Raw genomic sequence first — 8,134 nt, 5'->3', positions numbered from 1 at the left:
TACCCCTCTAGTCTGAAGTCACATTTCTTAGGTTCTGAAATTAAACATTCAAGGATGTAGGGCTTTGGGTGTAAAGCTTTTTATTCGAAGAATTTACAGCAAGGACAATTTTTTTAAGGTGCATATTAAATACAAATAGGAGCACAAATGAATACAGACAACTTACAATCTAGATCACTTGAATACAATAACCCATGTTTTGTTTATTCTTTTTGTTTTCCTAGAACTGCTTGGCACTTTTCTTTAACAAAATTCTATCACTTGAGAGGGTTGGGGGAAAAAAAAACATCCAAAACACTGGCCATGAAAGATTGCCTGAGTCCCCACTGCCACCTAATGGATTTTTGGAGTATTAAGTTATCCACTGTGTAGACCAATTTTTATTCAATTGCTGACACTATAACTACATCAGTACAATGGTTAATGTGATCATTACAAGCTACAAACCATTGTCTTTATGAAGAAAAACATGCGAAATACTCCTTTTTTAAAAAATTATTTTCTGGGATAAATATGCTTTTTTTAATTTTTTATTTTTAAGTATGAGAACAAGGATGCAAAGAAAGAGGACAAGGTAAAGTTACAGTGGAAGGACAATCACCCATTCTCAGAAGTCCCCTTGCTGATATCTTAACTTTGAAATTTCAGCCAAAGAACATTAAGATAAATAAGACAAAATCCATGTACAATTACTTTGTCCCTCAAGTCCCCAGATTGTAACACATTATAATATTTCTTAACAGCACACAAGGCAATCTAAAGCCATAAAACTTACGTAACTCCGTAAACATTACAGGCATAGTATTTTTTTACATTTCCATATACAGGCATATTAGCTTAAGTTAACCTCAAATTTTAAGTGGATTCTTTTTAAGGATTAGAGTCAAAGGAGCACAGTAAAAATGGTGTTAGAGTGGCAATTGTTGTTTGCATAGGCCCACCAAAATATGAGGGACATGGAAAGAAATAACCTTGGCCTAAATACAAAGAGACCCAACCCCTGAATTTTCCTGGCACAAGACCAACTCTAGGCTCCAGGCAAGCTAGATCGTCCAATCCAAGACATTGTCTGTAGTGCCAACACACTTTTATTTTTCACACAGTCTCTGTTGTTGGTATCATGTTTCTGTATTAAAGATCCTGGAATCTGCATATCCTACATTGAAGTCAGGATGTGGAGCGTCCTCTCGTTTCACCTCACAATCAAAGGACAATGCAGGGAGCCCTGTCCTGTAAGCAGGTCATTGTTGTCAAGTCTTCTCAGTGTTAAGGGAAGTCTCTTTTGAGCAGGTCAATGTCTGAGCAGTGTAGGGTCTTCCGTCGTAGAAGATTGCTTCCAGGTGATGTTATAGACCAGCCTGGATGTTTCGTGGATGACTTCCCTGGTTCAAGGGTGAATGGGAAATGCCCTTTCTTCTGAGGTCTGTGCCAGGTCGTTACGTCAATGTTCAGGGTGTAAGGTCCCTTTGCACTACAAGATTTGTGTGTTCAAATCTCTATTAGATAGGATCTTATTTGTATGTATAGTATTTTCCCATTTTAATGTGCCTATGCAAAAAAGGAGCAATGCCACATGGTGTTATTGGCGCATATGGAGGCCATAAGAACAATTCCAACGATTCCCATGATATGGTTCAATCATAAGCATTAAACTGGGGGACTCTTTCACCAAAATTCCTTGCTAAACAGCTCAAAAAGAGAAGATAAAAAGTGGCTAGAATCGTCACTGTATAAGACAACATTTAGTAAGAACTATAGCTGTCAGAGAAAAAACACAAAATATTCTAAAGAAATATGTGTCCATTTTATGTATCTTGAAACAGTTTGGGGTTGTTACACACAATGCACGGCTTTGGTCTGTGATTAGGATTGTACGCTACTGAAGTTAAAAAGAGTAATGTAGGTTAGTGACGTTGGGGGGGGGGGTTAGAGAGTTAAGGAGTGAAAAAGAGCTTTGTACGGGTGTGGGAAAGAGCAGAATACAAAATGAACATTCTGGATAGGCAAAACATAACATAAGAATAAGGAATACTGGGCCTGGAGAGATAGCACAGCGGCGTTTGCCTTGCAAGCAGCCGATCCAGGACCAAAGGTGGTTGGTTCAAATCCCGGTGTCCCATATGGTCCCCCGTGCCTGCCAGGAGCTATTTCTGAGCAGACAGCCAGGAGTAACCCCTGAGCACCGCTGGGTGTGGCCCCCCCCCAAAAAAAAAAAAAGAATAAGGAATACTCTTAATACATGAAGTACGCGTGGGGGCGCCCCCTCGAGGTTCTGTAGTTTTCGGATGCATAGGGAGGAATTTCTCACCCCCTCCCCCCAGGGCCCGATTAACCAGGCGTGGCCCTGAAGACCCGCCTGGTGTGGGGGGGGATCTTGGTCCCCTGGACCAAGTGGTCAGCCCAGGGGGAATAAATATGCTTTAAGAGTAAGGAAATATACAGCTGAGGAGGGTACTTTCTTTGGTGGTGCTGCAGATGAATTCAGTTAACTGGGTATAAAAGTCTGTCTTGAAAGCCATAAGCTTTTGGAGGTTGTTATATGAGAAAGCCAGACAGCCGAAAATAGTGGTGGAAAGAAGATCCTTTCACACCAAAGAGGTCAAGGCCCATTCACTGGACTCTCCCTATATGTAGGCAGCTCAGTGACCTTTCTCCAAATTTTCTGCCTGGACTCTGACGGGGTCCTCTGATGGCCCTGGCCTACACTGCCAAGCTGTCACCTATCCAGCTTCTGATTCTGACTCTTTGTCCTTTCTCAGGTCACTACAGAGTTTGTTGAGTAATTGCAAGCATTTGACTATCAATTGCTTGTGATCACCACTCCTCAAACACACACACACACACACACACACACACACACACACACACACTTTCACAACACACATATACAGTTTCCCCTCAAATATTTTTTTCCATTGGAAGGAAGGAAGGAAAGAAGGAAGGAAGGTAGGAAGGAAGGAAGGAAGGAAGGAAGGAAGGAAGTGCTCAAATGTTTTAAAACATTTAAATCAATGTACACTTTTCTCTAGATAGAAATGGATACATAGAAAAATTGAAAGAATAGTACAATGAACATATATATCCACAATGACTAATATTTTGCCACATTTTAACACTTGACATATAAAATCTACTATAGTGCATTCATATACATTTATATAGCCACACTTACAGGCTTAGTACAGTTTATATATATTTTTTCTTAAGCATTTGAGGGCAAGTTACAAATATTATCAGTAAATGTCAAATGTTATTTAAGGCATTTTGTCTCTACATACCAAAATAGGACACTTTCCAAAGTTGCCTAATAAAATGAACAATACTTCAGTATCACCTGTGTGTGTGTGTGTGTGTTTATTTAGTTTTTTTTTTTTTTTTTTTTGATTTTTGGGCCACACCCGGCGGTGCTCAGGGGTTACTCCTGGCTGTCTGCTCAGAAATAGCTCCTGGCAGGCATGGGGACCATATGGGACACTGGGATTCGAACCAACCACCTTAGGTCCTGGATCGGCTGCTTGCAAGGCAAACACCGTTGTGCTATCTCCCGGGCCCGTTTATTTAGTTTTTGAGAGTTTTAGAGCCTACTCCTGAACCTGCACTCAGGAATCACTCTTGGTAGGCACTGTATATGGGACTATGTGTGGTGCTAAGGATTGAACCTGCAGTTAAGCACCCTACCCACTGTCCTATCTTTCTGGCACCCTCAGAATTTCTCCTATATAGCTTTTTTTTCCCCAAACCAAGGCCCTCTCAAAAGTCATCCATTGTATTTAATTGTTATGTTCTTTTTTTTTTTTTTTTTTGGGTCTCACCCAGCAGTGCTCAGGGGTTACTCCTGGCTCCACGCTCAGAAGTCGCTCCTGGCAAGCACGGGGGACCATATGGGACGCCGGGATTCGAACCGATGACCTTCTGCATGAGAAGCAAACGCCTTACCTCCATGCTATCTCTCCGGCCCCTAATTGTTATGTTCTTAATCCAAAATAATTCCTTACTCCTTGCTTTGATTTTTATTTCAATTTTGTTTTGTTTTTAGATTTTCCAGAAATAAAATACAGAATTATGCTGAGTTTTAGAAGGATTTGGGCCAGATTTCTTATAGATTTCTCACAAATCTACATTCTAGATTAGTCTAATTCAGTCTTTTCTTGTTCCTCTATCCCTGTGTTTATTGTAAAGTGGAAGTTGAATCAAAAGGCTGGATTATATTTAGGTGAAATATTTGAGGTTAGGTTCCCTCATTAGTGATGGTGTTTCCTCTTGATACATGAGATCAAGAAACCAATAAAGTCAGGTTGTTCCACTAGTGATGGTGTGAATCCAGTAGTGTTCAATAGTCAGTCACTCCTGGTGGTGCATTGTGAGCTGAAGTAATGATGAAGAAACCTCTGGGGTTGCATTAGGCAATACATGCTTTACTCAGGTTTACTCCTGGCTCTTTTGCTCAAGGATCGCTCTTATAAGTGCTCATGGACCCATACACACTGCTGGAAGTGGAATCTGGGATGGTCAGGTACAAGGCAAGTGTTTATCCACTGTCCTGTATCTCCAGCGCTGTAGGGCGATACTCTTACACTTTGGGAACATCCTTTTTTATCCTATTTCATTTTACAACATAGGTTTATAAACCTATTGATAATCATTGCCTGAATTATTGAGAAATATTTATGATGATTTGCCCAATTTTATTATTTCAGTACATCAGCTGACTGGTATTCTTCTATAAAAATATATTCTGGACTGGAGAATATGATTTTTCTTGAAGGAAGCCCAGGCTCAATCCCTGACTGATCTCTGAAAAATCTCCTGAACAAATAAGGAACAACCTGCCAAGCACTGAGCTAGCAGTACCCCTAGATGTGGTCAACCGAAAACACCCAAACGAAAAAGGAAAAAAATAATCTTGTCCTCCGCCCTCATTACATCTTTGATTTTAAGTTTCACTTCAGGCTTAGCAATTTAAAAAATAAATTCCGTTATTTAAACATCCAGCAGTCATCATTTTTAGTGCCCAACTCGACTCTCATTTGGTCAGTTGCATCTCCTTAAACTTAGCTCAATGAACTTTTTTTTTTTGTGTGTGTGTGGTTTTTGGGTCACACCCGGCAGTGCTCAGGGATTATTCCTGGCTCCAGGCTCAGAAATTGTTCCTGGCAGGCACGGGGGACCATATGGGACGCCGGGATTCGAACCGATGACCTCCTGCATGAAAGGCAAACGCCCTACCTCCCATGCTATCTCTCCGGCCCCAGCTCAATGAACTTTTAAATGTTAGTTTGGGGACTGGCAAATACTCTGGGCTGTACTTTGTGATATGTCCTTTATGGGTATGAGATCCAAAAATGAACCATTTCTCCAAAAATGCTTTTTTTAAAGTGGGTATAATATTTAGAGATGAAAATATGAACATCTTCTGGAATAAATATAAACCATTGGAATTAAAATTTAATATCAGAAAATTATCCCTTCTTCCATGTTGTATTTTATTTTTCTCTTAAAAAGTTTAAACTAGGAGCCAGACAGATAGCACAGTGGTAGGGTGTTTGCCTTAGACACTGAAGGACGGTGGCTTGAATCCGGCATTCCATATGGTCTCCCGAGCCTGCCAGGAGCGATTTCTGAGCGTAAAGCCAGGAGTAACCCCTGAGCACTGCTGGGTATGACTCCCCAAAAGAGTTTAAACTAATATAAATGTATTAAGCATTCACTTTATCCATAATAGATTATTTTCAATTAATCTGTGACATTTGTGATTTTTTATTTTTGTTCTTTTTGTTCTTAGAGTTTGAGTCCTATTGATGTGCGTCAAGGAGAGATAATACAGGTGGTAAGGCACTTGTCTTGCACTGATTCCCTTGCAGTCCTCGGCACCACATAAGGTACCCAGAGCATCACTAGGAATGATCTTGGAGCACAGAACCAGGAGAAATCCATGAGCACATCTGGGTGTGGCCCAATATATTCAATCTCTAATGCCACATGGTCCTCAAATACGTCTGAGTGCAGCCCTTTTAGCCCCTGAGGATGGCCAAGGTGGTCTGCCTAATTCTTGGCACTGCAGAGCCTGACCAGCATTGCATCCTCTAGTGCTTGCATGAGTCAATGGTCCAGTTACTAGTGGGGGCCCTGAGTTTCTAAGTACTTTGTAGAATGGAAGAGAAGAAAGAAAGAAAGAAAAAAAAAGAAAGAAAGAATGAAAAGAAAGAAAGAAAGAAAGAAAAGAAAGAAAGAAAGAGAGAGAGAGAAAGAAAGAAAGAAAGAAAGAAAGAAAGAAAGAAAGAAAGAAAGAAAGAAAGAAAGAAAGAAAGAAAGAAAAAGAAAGAAAAAGAAAGAAAGAGGGCCTGGAGAGATAGCACAGCAGCGTTTGCCTTGCAAGCAGCCGATCCAGGACCAAAGGTGGTTGGTTCGAATCCCAGTGTCTCATATGGTCCCCCGTGCCTGCCAGGAGCTATTTCTGAGCAGACAGCCAGGAGTAACCCCTGAGCGCTGGGTGTGATCCAAAAAAAAAAGAAAGAAAGAAAGAAAGAAAGAAAGGAAGGAAGGAAGGAAGGAAGGAAGGAAGGAAGGAAGGAAGGAAGGAAGGAAGGAAGGAAGGAAGGAAGGAAGGAAGGAAGGAAAGAAGGAAAGAAGGAAAGAAGGAAAGAAGGAAGGAAGAAAGGAAAGAAGAAAAGAAAAGAAAGAAAGAAGGAAAGATGGAAAGAAAGAAGGAAGGAACAAAGAACCAAAGAAGGAAGGAAGAAAGGAAGGAAGGAGGGAAGGAAGGAGGGAAGGAAGGAAGAAGAAAGAAGGAAGGAAGGAAGGAAGGAAAGAAGGAAGGAAGGAAAGAAAAGAAAGAAAGAAGGAAAGATGGAAAGAAAGAAGGAAGGAACAAAGAACCAAAGAAGGAAGGAAGAAAGGAAGGAAGGAAGGAGGGAAGGAAGGAAGAAGAAAGAAGGAAAGGAGAAAGGGAAGGAAAAACGAAGAAAAGAAGAAAGAAAGAAAAAAAAGTTGAATTATATACTACTTTGGAAGTATACTTTGGAAGTAGTTTGGAAGTACTACTTTGGAACCTAAGCTAAAAAATGCAATCTCCCATTTAACTAATACCTTGTTAGGGTGCAACAGTGTCCTCTTTGGGCCCTGCAATTGGTTGGTACATTTTCTTTTTTTTTTTTTTCAAAGACATTTATTCAGCGTCATGATCAGACTATTACATTTAGCAATCAACAGCATGGGTGCAAAAAAAAAAAATCTACATTGAAACCCTTTGTTGGAATGCTTTACACTTTCCACAGAACAGAAACTAAAATAATCTGTTATACAATTAGTCACAAATACAGTCCTCGAGTTTTTTTGCCCATACACATGAATAGTGTCTAAAACATGTCTTCTTTGTAGCAGCTAGGCCCTGCCACCACTGTGCTTGGCTGAGTTCACAAATCTATTGTAACCTGTAGCTTCCCTGTCACTTCTCTGGCTCTCCTCTACTGCTAAGCTTTGTTTCCTGGCAATTAAAACCTTTTGCCACTGCCATAGCTACTGCTACTGCTGGAACCACCATAGCCACCTGGTTTCCTGGTTTGGCAAAATATTGGCCTCCACCACCATAGGGGCCTGAGCTTCGACCTCCAAAGTTCCCCCCCTTCATGGGTCCAAAATTTGAGGACTGATTATTGTAGTTGCCAAAATCATTGTAATTTCCACCACCTCCAAAATTGCTTCCACTACCACTGCCAAAGCCGCCTCTGCCTCCTCCATTGTTATAGATGTCATAGCTGCCACTCCTGCCATAGCCACTGCCCTGGTTTCCATAACCCTGTCCACCACTTCCATAGTCTCTGCTTCCTCCAGGGTCACCAGGACCACCTCCTCCATAACCACCATCATTGCCAAATCCATTATGGCCATCCCCACTGCCACCATATCCACCACCACCTCGGCTGCCAGTTGGTACATTTTCAACAGCATTTGCCAGAGGTTCTTTAGCCATTCTTTGATTTTCTTCAGCAGTCCAAGGATATAGTTGTGTTCTGATGACAGTGTGAAATCCTCCAATTTTATTTACTTAGTATTTTTTTATTAAAATAGCTGACCTAAAGAACTAGAGGTTTTAGATACTGTCATTTTTGAAGAATAATCATCATTAAATTTGAGA

Source organism: Suncus etruscus, chromosome 17 (assembly GCF_024139225.1).
Source record: "Suncus etruscus isolate mSunEtr1 chromosome 17, mSunEtr1.pri.cur, whole genome shotgun sequence".
Classification (NCBI taxonomy): Eukaryota; Metazoa; Chordata; class Mammalia; order Eulipotyphla; family Soricidae; genus Suncus; species Suncus etruscus.
This window is presented reverse-complemented; position numbering follows the sequence as displayed.